General features: G+C 41.4%; 1 protein-coding gene across 1 annotated transcript in view; it reads right to left on the reverse strand.

Moving 5' to 3' along the window:
* Positions 1 to 16,607, reverse strand: part of TENM4 (teneurin transmembrane protein 4) — a 2,219,108-nt gene extending 2,202,501 nt beyond the window's left edge. Inside the window, exon 1 of the mRNA XM_074955672.1 lies at positions 16,300 to 16,607. The gene's annotated coding sequence lies outside the window, so the exon portion shown is untranslated. The remainder of the gene's footprint in view (positions 1 to 16,299) is intronic.
* Positions 16,608 to 21,140: the final 4,533 nt, after the last annotated feature.

Raw genomic sequence — 21,140 nt, forward strand, 5'->3', positions numbered from 1 at the left:
ACGACGCAATTTTCAGGAACCAATTGTGTCAGAAGTCTGAGGACTGCTTGTATATAATATACATTGTACATATAGAACAAAACACAAAAACCCAACCCCTTCTACAACAAAACTCTCCCCATCCCATACAGTTCTCCCTCTGGGGATAAGATGCAAGAGAAAGAGCCATGGTGACAGATGTTAGTCACTTTGGTTAATGCACTGCTAGAAGGTGCTCAGATACTATGGTAAACCATAAACACCTAAATAGTGTAGACTAGATACATCTGGAGACCTATTTTCACACATGGGAGAGGGAGATAAAGTAGTGGCCATGTTACCCTGGCAACAAAATAAGACCTTCACATTCTGCCAACATAAAAAAATGGAGCTGATCAAGACATTTTTTGCATTTTGATAAAATTTCCAATTTTGAAATTTGTAATAAAATAAAAGTAGAAAAAGATTGCAAAGCTGTTTGCAAAATATTTCCGGAGAGACTGCTGACATAAACTGGGGATTGTCCTTGGAGAATCCATGTGTACTGCCCTCTAAAACCTTTTAGAGTGTGTCCCCCAACTTGGATAGATGCCAACTTTTTCAGACTTCCAATCTCGGTGGGATTCCCCCGCCCCTCTGGAGCTCGCCTCACTGGATAGGACACACAGGGCAAATTTTGTATTTTTTCTTCTACATCCCTGGCTAACTGTGTTTCTCTTGTACAATTACGGGGGTCAGTCCAGATCAAAACAATCTATTTCCATCTGATCTCTTAGAGGGAGAGAAAGACGTGACTAGATTTCTTTGAATGCTTTGATCAAGCTGAACAAACACAGAAAACTCACTATATCTGAGTTTGCAAGCAGTGGCCTAGTACAATTGTTACCTTTATTCTTTAGGGTACTACTGTCTCGATCAAGCCAAATATAAAATGAAAATAAGTATTTCCCAGAAATGTATTTGTTTCACTGATACCTGAGTTCTCTTACACCATTATTCTGAGGCATTGCACATCGTTCTTGGGTGGGAAAATGAAGATGCAGTGTGTGTGTGTGTGTGTGTGTGTGTGTGTGTGAGTTCATGTTTTACCAGTGCACTGCCAGTTACAGTATCAGCTTTGTGTTTATGTCTGTGTGTGTGTGTGTGTGACATTACTCTCCACTTGTCTAGTATCACTGGACTCATCTCTATCCCTCCTCACAATGTCATTGCTGTTCTGTGCTGATCCAAAGCCCACTGAAGTCAATGCAATATTTTCATTGGTTTAAATGGGCTTTGGATCAGGCCCTTAGTTTGAGAACTCTCTGTCCTATGTCACCCTTTCTTCATCACTCTCCCTCATCAGCTCATCGAATAGCATACCTCTTAGTTTCTCTCTCTCTGTGCTATAATCTTTTAATGTTAACTAGAGCTGGTTAATTTTAAAAAAATCAAAATTGGATGGAAAAGAAAAGGAGGGGGGAGTTCTGTGAAATGTTTGATTGGATTTTTGTCGTCCACCTGTGAAAGGTTTGGAGATACAGTTTGCATAAAGGTTGCTGGAAAAGAATGAAGTTGTATTTACTGCATTGGTTCCTGTATACAAAGTTTGGTGTGCCTCTGAGGGTATGTCTACACGGCAATTAAAACTGTGCGAGCTGAGTAAGTCTCGCGGGATGCAGGCTGTGGAGATGTTTGATTGCTGTGTAGATGTCCGGACTCAGGCTGGACCCCAGGTTCTAGGACCATTCAAGGTGGGAGGATCCCAGAACGAAGGCTGAAGCCAGAGACATAATGTCTACATTGCAGTTAAACGGCCCCTCAGCCCAAGCCTTGGGAGCCCAGGTCAGCTGGCATGGGCCAGCCATGGGTGTCTAACTGCAGTGTAGACATACCCTGAGTTCCCTCAGAAGGAAAGCTGCTATATAATCTACCCCGGCACATATAAGACATCAGTCTCTGTTTTCACTAAACAGGAATACAAATTTACTTACAAATGTGAGATATTACAGAAGACTTAGATACTGAAGGTGCCTGAAGATACCTGCGTGTGTGTGTGTTTAAATACAGGTTAACATGTTACAAGACTGGATATTTGTTATGTGTTTGTGGGTCTTCAGATTGTTGTATGTACTGTTGTTGTTTTTTTAAATCTGTGGGAGGAAGCCAGGTGCTATGGAGGGTTAAAGAAAGTTCCAGAGAGAAGTTCTAAAGAAAAGAGGAGAGGCAGAGAAGATTTAAAGGTAATTTTGTTCCATCAATTCCTGCTCCCCAAACACCTACAAATCAAAGGAAAAATCATTATGTTGGATACATTTGTGCGATCCTAACAGATGACCCTTGCTCTCCTAGGAAGGTGGAACAAATAAAACCAACCCAAGATTCCTCAACCGTGTTCCTTGAGGGAAAATTCAGAACTTGTGATCATTTCAAAGTTATGTATGTGAGCAACAACAATCATGGTTACACATCTAAAAGTGAACAGCATTTACATCTCTGAGATGCAGCTAGGGTTCACTCATCACTGTGGTGCCTCCTGCTGGCTGTCTTGGGAATTAGCTCTGCTAGCCAGTGAGCCCTCTTCTGGTGGTGTCTCACCACCGCCATTTGTGCTCCAGGACCCATGTTACTCCCAGGACTGCAGAGTCCTCTTCATGACACAGCCCTCTGGCCATGTCACACTCTGTTTTCTCCGCTTCTAGGGGAACTGCAGTCAGCTGTCAAGCCACTTCCCTCAGTGGCAATTGTAGCCATAAGAACATAAGAATGGCCATACTGGGTCAGACCAAAGGTCCATCCAGCCAAGTATCCTGTCTGCCGACAGTGGCCAATGCCAGGTGCCCCAGAGGGAGTGAACCTAACAAGTAATGATCAAGTGATCTCTCTCCTACCATCCATCTCCACCCCCTGACAAACAGAGGCTAGGGACACCATTCCTTAGCTTAGCCAATTGTCTGGCCACTTCCTCACTTGGGGGAGGGAAGCTGGCTCCACCCTACTCCGGGTCCCAGCTCAGGGTCCTTGTAGATGGCCACCACGTGCTGCGTCTCCTTTGACTCCTCAGTTCATTTCCTTGGGCCACTTCCCCGTGGACCCCAGCCAGTGGCGTAGCCAGGATGGGACATTTGGGTGGGCCCTGACTTCAGGTGGGTGGGAAATGACAGGGGGCAGAGGACAGGAGGGATCGGTGGCATTAGCCACTGGGCCAACAGGGCCATGCCCAGGGGCCCTGGCTAATTGGGAGGCCTGGAAAAAATGGACACCCCCACACCTGTACCCATTCTGCCCCCCTGCTTGGCGCTGCAGCCAGGGAACGGGGTCGGGGTGCAGGAGCTTGCCCCACTCTGCCCGCCTCCCTGCAAGCCAGCTCTGCTTCAAACCGCACACATTTCATATATGGGATCTGATCTAAAGCCCACTGTAGTCAGTGGGAAGAGTCCCGTTGACTCCACTAGGCTTTGAATATGCATTTGTTCAACAGTGGCTGTGTAGGGACATGTGGCTCAGCAACAGCTTGCATACAGCTCTGACTTTAACCGGTATTTGATTTGCCGGCTTTTCTCTCTCTTTGGGGTAGCGTTGTAGAAACACAGTCTTGATTATTTAATGTTCCTGCAAAAGGTACTAGCTTAGCTACTCAGTGTTAAGCAGGATATTTTTCCCTCCACAAACACTATTGATTACGTAATGAGTGCTATTGTTTATTTATCTGAGCCAGTGCTGGCTTTGCCGCTATTGAAATCTTCCCCAATAAAGCGATTCGCACTCCACACCAGTTTGCAGCAACTCACTATTTTAAAGCCCTCTCTCTATCTCCCAACATTTCATGCAAACAACCACTCTTTACTTCTCCAGCAGACTACACACAATTCAGCTCACAGAAATAGATCCAGAGAGGGAGAAGAAGATATCTCTGAGGAGAACAAACAGAGATCCAGTTCCGTTAACGTCAAGGAACTGAAAGTTAATTCCAGGCCATTATAGTTCATTGTTTAGAAAGCAGCTGACAATATGACAATAAAAATGTTTGCAAAAATGTTGGCTTACAAAGATATGGGGTCTGAACTGAGTCATAAGAAACTTTGGACTTCTGCATTCACAAGCCTGTCCCATGCTGGGCAACATTTTCATCATTCCAGTAGAAGGTAACTGATATGGGAGATGATAGGGGCAGAGAAACTGTGTGTGTGTAGGGGGGAGAGAGATTTTTCAAAGGGTTCGTGCCAATCCCACAGAGCACTTTGACTATCAGAACAAAAACTTAGACTGGGGCACCAGTCATGCATCCATCATGACTTCTGTTGCTAAGCAGATTTTCCAGGTGGCATGTGATGTAACAGGTGGCGCGAAGTTGCATGAACTGGAGATTCTCATTCTTAATCATTTACATCGTGGTTGTGCCTAAGGACATCAACCAGGTGGGGGCCCCAATGTATAAACATACAGTAAATGATAGTCCTTGCCCCCAAAAAGCTTACAGCCTCAAGGACAAGACATAACAGTCAAATGAAACAAACAAGGTGGAAAGGAAAGTTGACAAAAATAATAGGGTTCATAGTCAATCAGTTGCACTAGTCACATCTCCCTACTTGACCAGCCATATCAGATGGCAGATTTCTGTTTGCATTTCAGTGGAGGTGAGTTTTATGAGGCACTTGATGGTAAACAAGATGGTAGCTTTATTCTAATTTCTGCTGGATGGAATGATAAGCAAAGGCATCAGTCTACCATAACACTATAGCATTGTCTCAAGGTGACACTTAAAATTGCCACCACACAGGCAAAACAAGTTATACGACAATACAACCTGTGAGATACTAGCAAAAGGAAGACATGGAAAGCAATTTTTTTTCTTTTACCTACTCTTAGCTTTTACTACCAAGAAAGGACTTAATCCCAAATTGTTTCATGCTTTGAGACTTGGCAACTTGCTACATAAGTGAGCCTGTTCATAGACAGCATCAGTATCCTAGCCTCAATCTACTTCAAAAGCAAATGAGGTCCAAAAATATCCTCCTATTTAAACAGATTTTTGTGCGTGTATGTGCATGCACACATGATTTATGCAGAAAAATCTGTAAAAATATTCTGGTTCATCAAAAGTCTAATTTACATACATTTTCAGGGCATTGTAGTGAATGATTAACACAACAGATCACAATTCAGGAGGAAAAATGACTGAGGATTTTTAAGAGCCTTAAATGCAAGAGCTATGAGGTAAATAAAGCTTATGGAGTTGGGTAAATGAAATAGGAAGTTGCTTATTCCACTATGATTTAGGGTTTTAAACTTGTGAAAACGTGATGGCTTTCTGTCTCTTAAAAAGAACTTTCTAAACTGAATTCCACTGGAAAAAAAATCATCATTGATTGTTCTTTGATCATCCTTGACATCTCCAACTAAATCCTGTTGTAGGCCCCTTTTAAAGGACAATCAGTTGCTAGTGTTTTCCCCATAGAAACCATAATCAGCATTGTTGCTCCATCAATATCTACTGTCGGTGAAATATTTAGACCAAAAAAAATGGAGAAGTGAAATGCAAGGGTTTTTTTTGAAACTCCTAGTTTAGGAGAAACTGCAGAAATAATCATCTTGTGCACCCTCCTGCATCACAGCGTGAAACAAAATCCAGAAGAGTCTCAAATTACTTTCTTGAAATTCTCTTTACAACTTATCTGTGCATCTGTAAAACCAGATGAATGTTAGAATCCCTCATCACGTATTTAATTATTTTAATGAAATAGTATATTTGCATTTCTCTATAGTCTTAGAGCATGACAGAATCCAATCGTTGTTCCTTCACTGCTTTCTCTACCTCCAAGATCTGCAAAACAATTTGAGCGCTCCTCTATCGCCAGTTTCATGTCTCCAATCACTGGAAATGTTTGCTAGTAGCCTTCCTGAGAGGAAATCACCTCATGTACTATTCACATGCAGTAACTTTACAGCAAGAAAACCATATTTCCCTGCAATGAATTACTTCCACATGTTCCCCCCCCATCATCATTCAGTCAATTATTGGTTTACACCAGCTGATAGTTCAGACAAATGAGCACAGGAGACAAAAAAGAAAGCACTCACCACCCAGCTGAAGAATTGTCATCAGGTGGGGAGAGGAAAGAATTTCATTCAGTTCATTTGCAAAATGGTTTGCTTGTAACAAATTCTTTAGTATTTTGGAGCATTACTCATAACTAGTCCCTTGCTACCTGAGTACTCCCATTGGGTCAGATTGTGCCTTTAGACAGATTTGCTGCACGGCTCCAGGAGTAGCACCAGGAGACACTTTGATTCAGACACAATTCCCTCCTTGCTTCCTTCTGGATGATTATTAATTTGCTGTTGGCCTACACCAACAACAGCTTACAACACTCCCTTCACCTCCTCAATTGTACTAGCCAGTGTATTGTGATGGAGCAGGGGTTCTTCCCATTCCCCACCCACTCATAAGGTGTAAGTTAATTTCTATATGCCTGGACTGAAAGTCCAGGTAGTCCATGCAGAAATGTAACGAGAGTTCTTACTGCCCTTTACTCCCATGCATAAAAGTGTGGTCAAAGTCACAATCCAACCCACAGGGCCTGTTCATAGAGTTAGAGTGCCAGAACCTGGTCCAAATAATTAAATGATACATTGCAAACACTCATCAATTTTTGGAGTCACTGCACTTTCCTAAAATAACTAAATACCAGAATACTTCACAATCTCTGTGTGCTCTGTACCAGAGAGGAAGAGGATTTGGGGTTGAGATCATTTTCATTTTTTCTCTGCCAATTTAATGCCTAAACATAAATATATTACTTGGGACACACAACCAACGTCAGGGTAAATTCATCTCAAAGGGCCAAGTTGTGACACCCTCACTGCCATTGAATAGTCAGTTACATCACCATTAGACCCTCTGAAGTCAGTGGGATGACTTGGGGGAAAAGTTACTACTCAATGGGAGTAACAGAATCAGAATTGACCCTTAAGGTATGTATGTATTTAAGAAGTTTTTAATTTTGCTTTTTGCTAGACTACTCTTTAATGCCCTAGTAATTGCATTTCTGTGGCTTTTTCAGCATGTCAGGTGGCCAGAGTTTATCCTTCAGACCAGTCACGTATTTGGGTCAGATTCTGATAGCCTTACTGAAGTTGAACCACACCTGATTTCACAAGTAACGCCACTGAACTCAGTGGAGGTACCCAAGCAGAAAGGAACTACTCAAGGACAGTAAAGCTATCCGAATCTGGCCCTCTGATGATCCTTAAAGCAGCTGGAGGAGGAAGCTACATAGAATCATAGAATTATAGGACTGGAAGGGACCACGAGAGGTCATCTAGCCCAGTCCCCTGCACTCATGGCAGGACTAAGTATTATCTAGACCATCCCTGACAGGTATTTGTGTAACCTGCTCTTAAAAATCTCCAGTGATGGAGATTCCACAACCTCCCTAGGCAATTTATTCCATTGCTTAACCACTCGGACAGGAAGTTTTTACTAATGTCCAATCTACATCACACTTGTTGCAATTTAAGCCCATTGCTTCTTGTCTTATCAGCAGAGGCTAACGAGAGCAATTTTTCTCCCTACTCCTTGTAACAACCTTTTATGTAATTGAAAACTGTTTTCATGTTCCCTCTCAGTCTTCTCTTCTCCAGACTAAACAAACCCAATTATTTTAATCTTCCCTCATAGGTCATGTTTTCTAAAACTTTAATATTTTTTCTTTCTCTTCTATGGACTTTCTCTAATTTGTCCACATCATTCCTGAAACTTGGCACCCAGAACTGGACACCATACTCCAGTTGAGGCCTAATCAGCACAGAGTAGAGCGGAAGAATTACTTCTTGTGTCTTGCTTACAACACTCCTGCTAATACATCCCAGAATGATATTTGATTTTTTGCAGCAGTGTTACAGTGTTTATTCATATTTAGCTTGTGATCCACTATGACCACCAGATTCCTTTCCGCAATACTCCTTTCTAGGCAGTCATTTCCCATTTTAAACGTGTACAACTGATTTTTCCTTCCTAAGTGGAGTACTTTGCATTTGTCCTTTTTGATTTTCATCATATATACTTCAGACCATTTCTCCAGTTTGTCCGGATCATTTTGAATTTTAATCCTATCCTCGAAAGCATTTGCAACTACTGTCAGCTTGGTATCATCCGCAAACTTTATAAGTGTACCGTCTGTGCCATTATCTTGACTGTGAACCACTGATAACTACTCTTTGGGAATGGTTTTCCAGCCAATCCCTGGATCTTCAGGTAAGTTATGCACCCATCTTATAGTAGCTCCATCTAGGCTGTATTTCCCTAGTTTGTTTATGAGAAGGTTATGCAAGACAGTATTAAAAGCCTTATTAAAGTAAAAATACTCCACATCTGCTGCTTCACCCCTATCCACCAGGCTTGTTACTCTGTCAAAGAAACCTATTAGGTTGGTTTGACATGATTTGTTCTTGACAAATCCATGCTGACTGTTATTTATCACCTTATTATCTTCTAGGTGTTTGCAAACTGATTGCTTAATTATTTGCTCCATTATCTTTCTGGGTACTGAAGTTAAGCTGACTGGTCTGTAATTCCCCAGGTTGTCCTTATTTTCCTTTTTATAGCTTGGCACTATATTTCCCCTCTTCCATTTCTCTGGAATCTCTCCCATCTTCCATGACTTTTAGAAGATAATCACTAATGTCTCAGACACCTCCTCAGTCAGCTCCTTAAGTATTCTAGGATGTATTTCATCAGGCCCTGGTGACTTGAAGATATCTAACTTGTCTAAGTATTTTTTAATTTGTTCTTTCCCTATTTTATCCTCTGATCCTACCTCATTTTCACTGGCGTTCACTATGTTAGAGGTATAATCGCTACTAATCTTTTTGGTGAAAACTGAAACAAAAAAGCATTAAGCACGTTACATACATTTACACAATGGCTTAGAATCTCAGGGTCTAAAGGAAAATGTTTTTAATTAATTAATTAAGGGCCAGTCTGCAACACTCTTTCTTATACTGTGTATTACCTTACATGACCTCTGATTTCAATGGGACATTTCAAGTACTACTCATTCTGAGGAAGGGTATTTGGGTCTGTCTCATAATGCAAACCAGAAAAAATTATTTAGAGGAAGGGAAGCTGTATTGCCTGGCTGAGAAGCAGATTAATATCTACAACAGGGAACAGATTGTTTATAGGAAAGACTTCATGAGGCTTCTCCACTCCCACTTGTAAAGCCACTCTTTTAGGGAAAGGGAGAACTATTCTGAACAATGTCTGCTCAGGTAACTAAGACAAAATGAACCAGGCTAAAAGAGAAGTTGGCATATAATGGACTCTGTTTTACAGTCTCCTTATCAGATGCACTGCTTGCAAAGCCAATTTGCAGCAGCCTCATCAATAAAGTGCAGAGCCCTCAGATCACCATCAAATCTGGTCATAGGGCAGCCATCAGTGATGTGAGACATTGTCTTTGGCCATAATCGCATGTGGGAACCTCTCCACATCTTCCGTGGTGTGAAGGCTGGCTGCACATTGACCCTGACCCATTTGAAATCAGTTCTGAAGGGCCCACCAGAGCCATAGCACATCAAAGCCAGGTACCCACATGGTCAGGTCAATTATAAGAGACTAGTTTCTCATGTCATCTGCAGACCATTCTTTATGCCAGATCAATGTCACAAAGAAATATAGGCAGGGCAAGTGGGCCCACAACAGGTGCTTTGATGACAAACGTGCTCTTGGGTAGTTGAAGAGGTCTGTGTATAGTGGTAGGCTTGGGTTTGTCCTGATTTTCTCAACCATTCTGGTTGTAGCATCCTCATGATGTATGTGTGGAGAAGTGATAGTGCTTAAGCTGGGGAACCACAGTACTGGTATGGGTCAAATTGTTCCATTTACGATGCACGTGGTTGACTATAGTTGTGTATCAACCAACTCAACATGAGACGAATGGAGCCAGAGCAGAGTAGAGTATTCTGCTGTAGAGTAACAGAGAGCCAAACCAGATGATCAGAGGCTTTAAGTGTTTGCTCCTCATGAAGTGCCGGCCAATTTGCTTATAAGATTGTTACACAACCTCACCTCAGCTGAAGTTTTCCCTCAGATGATTAAGGTATATGAGAGCTCTATCTAGGGTTATTCCAAGGTAGACTGGGTGGGATTCATGTTTCAAGTAAAGTCCAGTGAAAATGATATTCAGTTCTCAGGCTGCTCTGATGTTGTAAAGATGGAATGTACTCAAAACTGTCTTGGTCCCACTTGGTTGTAAATTCCACCAACTATAGCATTATTCAAATCAGTGTCTAGGGTATCTTCAAGTTCTGGAAATGACCGTGCTTGGACACCTAATCAAATGTCATCTGTGTACATGAACTTGTGGGACTGGGTAAGTGGAAGGTTGTTTGTGTACAAGTTGAAAAGCATTGGTGCCAGCAAATGAGCCTTAGGGGAAACCATTGGTTTGTCTTTTCCATGCGTTAATGCTTTCCAGTGAAATGACAAAAGTGAGTGTGGAGATTTCTCAGTGTTCGCTTTGCTGACCCTGTTTCAACAGAGATAGTGCAAGACTTATACTTGGGTATGTATAATACAGTAAATATTTCATGCCCCTCTCTAGTGGCTAGCCATGTAGAGGACAAGAGCCTACTTGTGATGGGTTGGGTTACAGAGACCCCCTTGGGACTGCCACCTGATGTGCCGAGACTACCTCTGAGCCCGTTTTCCCTGGTAACTTGGGACTTCAGAACCCTGCCTTGTTGAGCCAGACACACTAGCCTGCTGCAAACACAGACCCAGATCTGCAGACTTAACTGAAAATGGCTTAGAAAGTGCTCCTGTCTCCAGCACCCAGATACCCAGTTCCCAATGGGGGCCAAACCCCAAATAAATCTGTTTTATTCTGTATAAAGCTTATACAGGGTAAACTCATAAATTCTCCTCCCTCTATAACATTGATAGAGAGATATGCACAGCTGTTTGCGCCTCCAGGTATTAGTCACTAACTCTGGGTTCAGTAATAAGCAAAAAGTGATTTTATTAAGTATAACAAGTAGGATTTAAGTGGTTCCAAGTAATAACACACAGAACAAAGTAAATTACCAAGCAAAAAACAAAAACACACAAGTCTACACCTAATACAGTAAGAAATTGATTACAGATGAAACCTAACCCTCAGAGATGTTCCAATAAGCTTCTTTCACAGACTAGACTCCTTTTTAGTCTGGGCCCAATCCTTTCCCCTGGTACAGCCCTAGGTCCCGCTCAGGTGATAGCTAGGGGATTTCTCATGACTGCAGCCCCCTTTGTTCTGTTCTATCCCCTTATATAGCTTTGGCACAAGGCGGGAATCTTTTGTCTCTCTGGGTCCCCACCCCTCCCTCTAAATGGAAAAGCACCAGGTTAAAGATGGATTCCAGTACCAGGTGACATGATCACATGTCCTGTGAGACTCCAAGCCTTCATTCTTCCCAGCCTGACTCACAGGAAGGTCTGCAAGTAAACAGAGCCATCCACAGTTAGTTGTCCTAGTTGATGGGAGCCATCAAGATTCTAAACCACCATTAATGGCCCACACTTTGCATAATTACAATAGGACCTCAGAGCTATATTTCATATTTCTAGTTTCAGATATAAGAATGATACATTTATACAAATAGGGTGACAACACTCTGTAGATTATAAACTTTGTAATGATACCTTACAAGAGACCTTTTGCATGAAACATATTCCAGCTGTTATATTCACACTCATTAGCATATTTTCATAAAAGCATATGGAGGGCAACGTCACACTACTATTGCTACAAGATAATGGAACTACTTCTTCACTAATGTGACAGAAACCTGGGCTTTGGTACTGGAAATCCAAAGGAAGGATGATCCAATGGTTAGAATGTTAGCCTAGGTCTTAGGAGACCTGGGTTAAATTCCCTGCTCTGCCACAGACTTCATGTGTGACTTAGGGCAAATCACTTAGGAGATGTTTACGCTACACCTGAGAGATGTGATTCTCAGAGCAGGAAGAGAGACCTGCACAAGCTAGAATTCTAAAAATAGCAGTGTGGATTTTGTGTCACGGGTGGTGGCCAAGACTAACTGTCCAAGCCCCTGTGTCCAAGCTCAGGAGGATAGCGCAAGCTGCCGCCAGTGCCAGAATGTCCAGAACTTGAGCAGAACTAGTGCAAGTCTGCGCTGGGAATCATACCTCCCAGCTGCAGTGTGGATATAGCCTGGGAGTCTTTGTACATCAACTCCTTATCTGTAAAATGGAGATAACAACACTTTCCTACCTCACAGGGCTGTTGCGATAATAATATATTAAAGACTGTGAGGGATTCAAGTACTATGTGATAGCAGCCATATAAGTAGCTAAGATAGAAGATCTAAGACCCATAATGGGGGTTCATAAAGTCAGAGCCAGGTCACCATTAGTCATCCCTCTGTTTGGCAGTTTGTCTACCCTGTTTCAGAAGTCACCCAGCAGGCTCCACTGAATGGTAGCACTGATGCTCAGTACTGCTACTGGGTGTCTCGCTTACTGAAAGCTTACGGGAGGGTGCAATGGTAGTGATCATTGTTACTGTGGCTGCTCGGGAATGGAACACACCACACTGGGGTGTAAATAGAAACAAACTAGAGAAAGCAGCGTGAAGTCACAAATATATGTGTAGTTACATCACTTGAAAAGACAAGACAGTTGCTAGACTACAACCACAGTATGCCTCGGTATTACGCAACTAGCATTTCCGCTCCAACTGCAGCTTAGTTACCAGCAAAAACCATTTCAGGCTAGAGGCATTCAAACAGCACGATGACAATCTCTTTATCCGCCAGTGTGAAGTCTTGTTACCAATGGTTCTGTTGTATGTAAACCTTCTGATTCTATTTCGTGTTGCATGTGGCAGTGTAAATACCCGTGAAATACTCCAGGTGATGCTCCTGAGTAAAGAATTCCAATAATCGCTGAAGAAAGGGTTAAGGAAAGTGGGGGAAGTTCTGCTGAAAGCAGACACCATGTTCAAAACTCTTCATTTGTATGGCCTTACCTAGCAAAAGCATCACTCTGAAATCGTATTAAAGTAAGACAAATTAAACAAGTGACTCGTAGCCATGAATCCAGTGTATGGCTATAAAAAGGCTTGCCATCTGGATCCTGCTTCTCTACAATACTGGAGCTGCATGGCATTTTCTTCAATTTTATTCTCATTTACAGCTATCACTCATTAGAGCACTTAAGGCTGGGTACAGTATATTATTGTTGCAGCTTGCTTTTCATCTAAGGCTATTTTGGAAAGCCTGATATGGTGTGTACATAAATAACTATCTTTAAAAAAACCTGCACCTGTTTAGATTTCACTATCTTAACATTTTTTTCCCCTTGGTACTTGAAGTAGTGATCGTACAATTGTTGGCATGCCGTGTAACTACACAAAGCACAGGTAGGATACTCGATTACTCCCACTTATACGCATGAGAGGTATGCAGGCTGGACATTGTGTCTATTGTCTATCACACTAGAAAACAGACCTGGATGAATTCTTCAACCTCTTATGAGTTTTTCAGAATCCTGCACTTCACTTTCAGTATCCAAGAACACAAGGCTTAACATCTGAGCAGACCTCTGTGCATAAAGTACTTCAAAACACTAGGGGGCTGGTTGGCTTGGTGAATGTAGCACTCTGCTACCCTGTCACACTTAGCAAATGTGTTTGATTCTCTTCAAGTCTGATTTGCCTAGTGATTCAGAATATAAAAGCAACAGCAGTGGCATTTTACACGACGGACAAATCTGCTTTGAAGAAGCACAGAGGTGAGCTCACCCCAGGAGATTGAACTGAGTTACCTTTCACCTCCACAGAACCTCAGGCTGAGATCAAGTAACGGGCAGCATGGAGCTAACATTGTACACTGAGCCTGGCATACAATCAAGCAAAAAGGAAGAACCTATGCATCTTAAAGTGAAAAAAAAAAAGGAAATATTTCTCTCTCCTAGGTTATGGTAAAGGTATAGATAAAAGATTATTGCTATCAGATTCCTCCTATTTCTTCCAACTGCACACAGATAGATGTTCTCTCCCAGTATGTTGGCAGAGTTAGGATATTACAGGTTGTGCTACTTACGCTGAAATAGAGTCTACACTGTAAAAAATACAGGGCCAGATCCTGAGGCGGTGTAAATTAGCATAACTCCACTGAAACCTGTGAATCTACCCCAATTTATCCCTATTGAGGATCTGGTCCACATACTCAGTTTCTGCTCTTGTTTACACTGATGTACATCTGCAGTGTCCTCTCCACTGACTTCAGAGGAGAGACTGTAGATTCACACCGCTGTAATGGACAACAGAATCTGGCCCACATGGAGGTTTTTTTCTTTTTAAATCCATGCAAATAATATACATATTGAAATTCACCTTATGATTGTACTCACTGAACGTCAAGATTGACAGGACATTATAACTATAGAAGAATACACCAGAAAGTTTGTCCGTTGCACTGTAATGAATTATATAAAAAATTAAGACTGATGAAAGCAACAAAATGTGTTTTTTCCCCTGCTTCTCCCTGGAGATGAGACACAAAGTGACAGGCTACCACAGCTTTAGTGCTGAAGCAGCTCCTACAGCTGTGAAAAGCACAGCAGGATGGCTGGAGTGACCTTGCCACTGGTGAATGGCTACTGTCCAACTCTGGTAAGGACAGATTCCCAAAGATGTGCCCCTGGATATCAGAAAGCCTAAATCTGCTAAGACCATGCACAAATAGGTTCCTACTGGACACATTTACAAATAAGACTGCTTGTGAGATATAGGCACTTTACAACCACTCATAACTCCCACACACTGTTTAGACTTTTAAGGAAATAACCATAACTTCCATCAAAGAGTTTTCTCCTTTACCAGTGTTATAGAAGACAGTATACAAGGTGATTCCTGTTAGCTTGTTTCATTCTGTTGCATAGCTACCATGGTGTATAGCATGCCCTGTTAATAGAATACATTGTTAATAATAAAAGAAGCCATTGAGTTCTATAGACAACTTCGAATACTTAATTTTTTCAGTCTATGAATAAGTAAACAAACACCCCCACACCCACCTTTTGTATTCTCAAGCCAATACTATTTCTTTATTCTAGGCTGGATCAACTCAGTTGCATGAATAATTTTTGTAAATTACAACCAGAGGATTTTTCTTAATACTTTGAAGGAATATTAATCAAAGTCTGTTTTGATACTTTCAAAATATGTACGATTATGAACAGGGTTTTTTTTTCCCCTTGACAACATTCATATGTAAGTTTACCTTTACTGCAAGCAATAGAGATGATGACGAATTCACATTAAAAACATTGGCTGTATCAGAATAATCTCATGGTAAATTATGCTTTGACACATGGAGGAGATATTGGGGCTGTATGGACATATTGTAATATATCTCCCATGATAGTGAATGATCCTGAAATGTCCAAAATGTACTTGTGTTACATTGTGGGGGGACCCCGTTAGCAAAAGAATCCACAAGTATAATCGACAAAGCAAGTTTCTTGCAAGCAGATAAAAGGTACAGTCAGTTAGTCCAGTGCAACAAGACAATAGTCTGTGCTTATCACATCTCAGCTGTCATAATTTCCTCTCTCTGAGGTTCAACCACCTTTAAAAGTCCTAAATTGTTATAAAATCTTGGGATCAGAAAGCTGAACAATTCTTTATTTAAATTTATTATTTATTTAATATTTAGTGTTTTCTCAATTGCTACATTCATAGAAACTCACAATTGTAGCAAACTTCTTGGCTTTGGCCAAGAGTTTTACTAACTAGATTTATACCTGTAAAACTATAGAGGTGAGTTGCACTGCATGGTTCACTCACTCTTCCTTTTAGAAATGCTAAGTGTGTTATAGTCCACAGCCGCATCAAAGTTAACTACGGTATATTTTTGATTCCCAAACACATATGCAAATTGCAGCTACCATTGGCAAGCATGGATCATTTTTAATAAACGCATCAATTAAAAAGCAGTGTTGTGTGGCCACACTTAGGAAGCCTATGACAGGAAATGTTGCACTGCTCTTAAAACTGGCATTCTATTTGTCTATGATATGATCCGCAGGCTGAGTTATCGTCTGCTCTGAAACTTTAATCCAGTCACATTTATTTTGTCATTTAACAACACGATCTGCTCGGTTTACTGAGTGAAAGATTCCTGGCCATTTATTTATATTGCTAGGATTTGCTAAAGCGAGTTCCTAGCAGCCAACAATAGAAAACTGCATAGAACAGGAATGTCTGCAAGCAAGATTCACAGATGGAAACATTCAGCAAAAGATTTAAGGTAAAGAAGACTGCAACATACCTTCAGCAGTGTTCTCCCTCCTTCCAAGACAGACAGTTTTCTGGAAGAGCATACACTATTGACGGGACTAAGAAAGTGATTGTAAATGGGCTACTAATAAGTGGCTTCATGACACCAGATGTGACAGCAGGGTGTCACTGGGTCCCTTTTAAACTTGTCTTCAGGGCTGTCTCCAAGTCCCTCCAGACAGAATTAGACAGTTTGGTGCTAGTAGCAGAGCTGAAGAAGCAGGGGAGCTTTTTGACTGCCGTTGCCAATGCTCCACTTTCAGGGAAAGCGCAGAAGTATGTGTGTGCCTGCACTAACTGCACACGCTCATCAGCCTGCCACAAGCAGGGAGATGTGAGATGCATACCGAAAGAGCTTGTGCAGGGAGGAGAGCTCCGGGAGCAGACTCTGGCCTGTTCTGCTAGTAATTACACCCTATTGACCTTGCTGGTATAGATTACTGCTGGATCACGCATCAATAAGTCTATCAATCAATAGGAAAGGCATCGGCAAGCCTTCATTTAAAAAAAAAAAAGCCACCAAGCAGATTCTACCCTTTAGAACAACAAACTTTTTTGGCAGTCGTTTAACATTTCTCTCTCGTTAATGTTTCCATCATAAATACAATAGTCCGAGGGAGAAGGGGGGGGAGGAGGGGTGCACTACTCACCCAAAAGAGGGTTTATTACTCCCATGTCAGAGGGCAGTTCTGAATAAGGTCTCTACATGTGAATTATTATAATGATTAGTATAGTAAAACCTAGCGGACCCAACCAAGATAGGGAATCCATTGTGCTAGGTGCTGGACATACATATAGTAAGAGACAGAGTTTACAGCCTAAATAGACAGGACAGACAAAGGAAGCATTATTAACGAGATGAGAAACTGAGGAACACAAAAATTAAATGACTTTACCAGGATCATAGAGTTTGTGGCAGAGCTGGAAACTGAGCCTAATCCTCCCAAGTCCCAGTCCAGCACTGTAAATGTAAGATCATCATTCTTCTGTAGACATAAGTCACCCCCTGCCAAGTAGCCCAGACTGCCACTCTCCAAATACCCCCAAGTAACTGTATTAATCAAGGTGACTACGACAGCCATATTGATTTTTGTCCTGTAATGAGCCGTCACAGATCTATTCATATTTAATGGAACGTCAGATCAGAAGAACATTATTAGGTCCAGGAATTCGGGTTTTGCTGGTGCTGTTTAAAAGGTTTCATGTGAAGTTAGTACTTTTGAAGGTGCCAAGCTGGTAGACTAAGAGGAACAAGTTCTCCATCCATCCTCAACCCAGCCCTAGAAGGGTCAGCCCTTCAGTCTCCATTCTGATTCAATCCTCTCCCTGAAGCTTTCATGTCTTCTTCCATACCATGCCTTATGCATGGAACTGCTTCCCGTCTCCCTGCCCATGTGCTAAAATATCTCCCTCCTGGTACAATCATGGGGCATTTTGTTCAAGACTGACTCAGAGGGGAAAATGCCACCTAATGAGTCACCAGCATCAGTTCTTACCAGCTTTTTGTGTTATGCTTGGAGGTCTTCCATTCAAAGTATCCTTCTTCGCTTGCAAGATCAGACAAGATCACAGATCAAGATGATATGGCTGCAGGCCATAAAGATAAACAGTACAGTAGGAAGTGAAAGATCCTCAGAGTTTTCTTTTGTGGCAGCATATACTGGGGAAAGGTTTTATGAGTTAAGGGGAGACTTACTTTTCTGCCATTACGGTTATTTGTTGAGCTCTGTCTGAGTGCTTGGCTCTGAACAGAACATACAATCAGCTCTGAACAGTTTGGAAGTTTTATTAGACATAAAAATACAACACAGACACAGTGTAGCAGAGTTCTGGAAATACAATGCACTATGGACATCGTGGTGGCCATTATGTAAATTTATGATCATAACTGTCCTTACACTAATCCAAAATGTCAGCATTGGCCTAGCTCTGCTCCCTTTGACTTCAATGTGAGTGAGAGTTAGGCCACTGCTGAAGACTTGAAAATTCCACCCCAAATATTTTTTGTTCAAGTAATGGAACTCTTCTTACTTTGCAGCTGCTGGATATTGCTCACTTTATTTGGTTACATGCCATGCTTATCAGTATGTGCATATTTCAGCTTTGAGACTGCGTCTGAATCTGCTAGCACAGATTGCTGCACCAATGCAGTTCCACTGGCTTCAGCACCTCTGAAAGAAAACAGGGCACAACCTGTCTTCCCAACACCACTGACACCTAAACTAAGGCCCCAACCCTGAAAACACTGAAGCGCGTGGGCAATCGGACTCACAAGTGGTCCCACTGAACCACTGCGACTACACTTGTGAGCAAAGTTAGGTACATTCTTAAGTGTGTGAAGGATTTAGGCCTTTGTGAAAGCACCTGAAAATGCTGACTTTAAACAAACGTGCTGTCCTTGAAGCCTGTCTTTTTATCTGAGCAGAGACAAGGTCAGACATAAGTTGAGGCTGAGCAAGGTGCTTGAGGAACCCATACAAGGATTGCAAGGAGTGAAATGGTCAATTCAAGGGGTGAAAAATGATTTTGGACTGAGAGGAGTAGTGCGAGGTTAGCATCTAAAACAAGAAAAGAGGAGGCTGCTGTAGTTAAGGCAGAGTATGATTAGAGCGCCCTTCTCATTTAACATGTCCTGTATTTGCTTCATATAGAGTTTTGGGACCAGATCCTTGGGAGGTATAAATCAATGTTGTTCCATTGATTTCTATGCAACTAAACCAGTTTATGCCATCTGAGGATCTAGCCCATGGTTCTTATTTGTGTTTGAACATGTTATTCCATCTCTGCCTTTTGAAAAATTGAATACAATTGCCAAATTCCTGATAAAAATGGTTAATTGGGGTACAAAAAGGGTACTGGGATTTTTGCCAAATTCTCTTGAGTGTGACAGTATTTACAAGTCTTATTAAACAGTAAACAAACAAACATTGACTTATAAAATGAGAAAGTCAAACATTTCACTAATCAATATCTTTTCCAAAACCTCTCCCAGGAAAACCACTCTGTTTTTCTATCAAGTAATGCATATACAAAATGATTACAAATGGCATCATGCCCCAATCACCAAATCATACTGTGTATATTAGATTGTTATATCACCAGTAATATCCACAGAAGGCTCACCATTTCTGTGACAGTAGCAGCTAATTGTGAGCTTCCTTCCTGCCATCTTGCCCAGTGAATAGATTAACTGAGATGAGGGAGAAGAGCAATCCATTCTTTCCCATTGTTCAAAGGGAAAACACATCTCGGCCAAGATTTTTTTTTTAAATACTTATTTTGGGGTGCTTAATTTGAGACACCATAAAGAGGCCTGATTTTCATAAAGTGGCCATCCTCTGAAAACCAGGCGCCTTTAAGGTGTCTCAAGTTGGCCACACAAAAATCAATCATCGTTTTTGAAAACTCGGACCTCAATTCAATTTTGATCAGTTTTGTTATAAATTTCAACATATTTTTAAACTATTTTTTGAGAGTAAATGTCTGAAATCCGCTTGCTTTTCTGTTGACCTCCTAAATAGATAAGGGCCAGGATTTGCATATGATAGAAAGTGATAATAAGCACACACCTCTCCACCCATGAACCAATGCTCCCATGAAGTGTTTGCTTCCAGTTGTTGCCCTCTCTCTCTCTTCCAACAGTGCAGAATTCAGGAGAAGGAGTGAGGAGAGGAAGAGTTTTCCATGACAGACAACTTCTGTCTCTTTACTAGGATTGGCTGAACATTTCCCATCAGAAGTGTTTGCTTTCTATGGAAAATTTTGATGTCTCATGGAAAAACTTGAACATCCAAACACCAAAACTTTCAATTTCCAGTGGAAATTTGATTCTGAAACACTACCACAAAGTGGTACATGAGATATGTACTTTGGTTTCCTCATGTCCCCATTCTTCTGTATGCACCAGGCTCTCCAGCCAGACTTCATCTCCCATGATACAATATAGCCTTCTCTCACCAATAGAGGAGACCATGGTGCATGATGGGAGATTTCATCCGACCAGGGAGTGTGAACTATAAAGGAAAGTGGAATATGAGGCACCTGAAAAATACAAGTCCCACGAGGCATTGTGGCAGCATTTCAGCATTGAAATATTTTAGTTTTCAGAGGAAGTATTTTGGATTTGGATTTTTTTCTAAAAACTCAAAATTTCCTGTCGAAAAAATTACCATTTTCTGACTATCTCTATTCTTCACCCAGACTCAAACACTCCAAAGAAAGCAAGAAAGGAAGTTTATCTAGCAAGACTAATCAGGCAATCTTGGAGGGAGGAAACAGGGTCCGTACATTCAAATAATTACAATTAAGTGAACTGGAGGGCTTTTTTCCCGAGTCATTTGAGAGTGTGGGAAACACAGAGTTACTCTACCCAAAACCGACAAAAAAAGTAACTAAATTGTGGTGGTTTTGGGTCAAACCTTTTATTATTATTAAGGCACAGATCTGTGTGTGGACACAATTATTTTGGAATAACACTGTTTTATTTTTATTTCACTTAAGTCAATTCCTTATTGACTTAATCTAAATTGTAATGGGACGCTCAGTTTGAAATAAGAGCATCTACACAGAGGACTAGAAAGAGAGGGGGAAATTATTGTTTTAATAGCCAGTCAGAGACACCATCTGAGTACCTCTTCATTTACACTCAGAACAGTTAGGGTTTGGGACTACAAGAGAGAAGGAGAATTCTAAACACAGGCAAACAGGTGCTGTAAAGTGTACTAAGGAAACCCAGTAGAAGCTGGAAATTAGAATTACAGAGGTGGGGATGTTCCCGTCATGCAGTACAAAGTCAAATGTCTTACAGAAATCTATCATGTCATTACCTTTATC

The sequence above is a fragment of the Natator depressus genome, chromosome 1 (genome assembly GCF_965152275.1).
Source record: "Natator depressus isolate rNatDep1 chromosome 1, rNatDep2.hap1, whole genome shotgun sequence".
NCBI lineage: Eukaryota > Metazoa > Chordata > Testudines > Cheloniidae > Natator > Natator depressus.